Source organism: Mustela nivalis, assembly GCF_964662115.1.
Source record: "Mustela nivalis genome assembly, chromosome: 1".
In the NCBI taxonomy this organism is placed as follows: domain Eukaryota; kingdom Metazoa; phylum Chordata; class Mammalia; order Carnivora; family Mustelidae; genus Mustela; species Mustela nivalis.
The window spans coordinates 210,654,745-210,656,433 of NC_139020.1; positions in this window are offsets into that span (position 1 = coordinate 210,654,745).

The window sequence follows — 1,689 nt, forward strand, 5'->3', positions numbered from 1 at the left end:
CGGAAAAATCCCTCCATACCTTGCTCCATGGGAAAAAAAAAAGAAACCCACATAACATTGCGTACAATATGAGTGGCTTTATGTTAGAGAACACGGACGGACACATGTACCGGACACCTCGGAAGTCTCCTCCAGACAATGGGCAGTGGGTTCCTCTTAAGAAGACGTGGAGTGAGAGTTTAAGGGGGGAATTTCTGTCTCTTTTACTTTTCTGTTAGTTGAGCCTTTTACAACAAGATTGTATTATTTCGATGATTTTTTTTTTAAGATTTTATTTATTTATTTGACAGAGAGAAATCACAAGCAGACAGAGAGGCAGGCAGAGAGAGAGAGGGAAGCAGGCTCCCTGCTGAGCAGAGAGCCCGACACGGGACCCGATCCCGGGACCCTGAGATCATGACCCGAGCCGAAGGCAGTGGCTTAACCCACCGAGCCACCCAGGCGCCCCTCAATGATTTTTTTAAAGCCCCAGAATATATCTTGTTAAATATTCTTTTAAAGCATGACACCTCCCCCTCTCCCCTGCCCCCACAGCTGCACAATTATTTAACTTGTCCTTTCCTGCTGGGTTGTTTGTGACTTTCCACTGTTCCTGGGAAACTGGGATGCATATCCTTGTATGCTAATCTCCGCGCCTCCGGGATGAATTCCTGATGCTGCTCCCAATTCACTAGTGAAGAAATGAATGAACAGCACAGATTTATTGCTTCTCTGCTTGTGTTCTTACAAAAAGATCTCAGATGTAGAAATACTTGGCAAGTTGCCCTGGAAAAGGCAGTACACACCCCTGGGAATGGATGTAGAGTCTTGCTTCCGAGAACACTTGAAAACGCCAGGCAGGACGGCAATTTAAAAATATCTGTGGGGGCGCCTGGGTGGCTCAGTTGGCTGGGCAGCTGCCTTCGGCTCAGGTCATGATCCCAGCGTCCTGGGATCAAGTCCCATATCGGGCTCCTTGCTCTGCAGGGAGCCTGCTTCTCCCTCTGACTCTGCCTGCCACTCTGTCTGCCTGTGCTCACTCTCGCTCTCTCTGACAAATAAGTAAATAAAATCTTTAAAAAAAATAAATAAAAATATCTGTGAAAGCAAGTGAAACAGGAAAGGCTCACATCCATGCGGTGATACCATGTGCCAGGTCCCATTCTAAGAGTTTCAGTGTAATGGGTTTTTTTTCAATTTAATATTTTATTTTTTTTAAAGATTTTATTTATTTGACAGACAGAGATCACAAGTAGGCAGAGAGGCAGGAGAGAGAGAGGAAGGGAGGCAGGCTCCCTGCTGAGCAGAGAGCCCGATGTGGGGCTTGATCCCAGGACCTTGAGATCATGACCTGAGCCAAAAGCAGAGGCTTTAACCCACTGAGCCACCCAAGAGCCCCTCAATTTAAATATTTTAATTCATTGTGTGCAATAATCCTACTTTGCTCTTCACTTTATAGGTAAACTGAGGCACAGGGTGATGAAGTGATTTGGTCAGTGGTCTGACTTTTTATTTTTTATTTTAAAGATTTTATTTATTTATTTGAGAGAGAGAGAGAGAGAACATGAGAAGGGAGAGGGTCAGAGGGAGAAGCAGACTCCTTGCCAAGCAGGGAGTCCGATGCAGGAATCTATCCCAGGACTCCAGGATCATGACCTGAGCTGAAGGCAGTTGCTTAAGCAACGGAGCCACCCAGGAACCCGTGGTCTG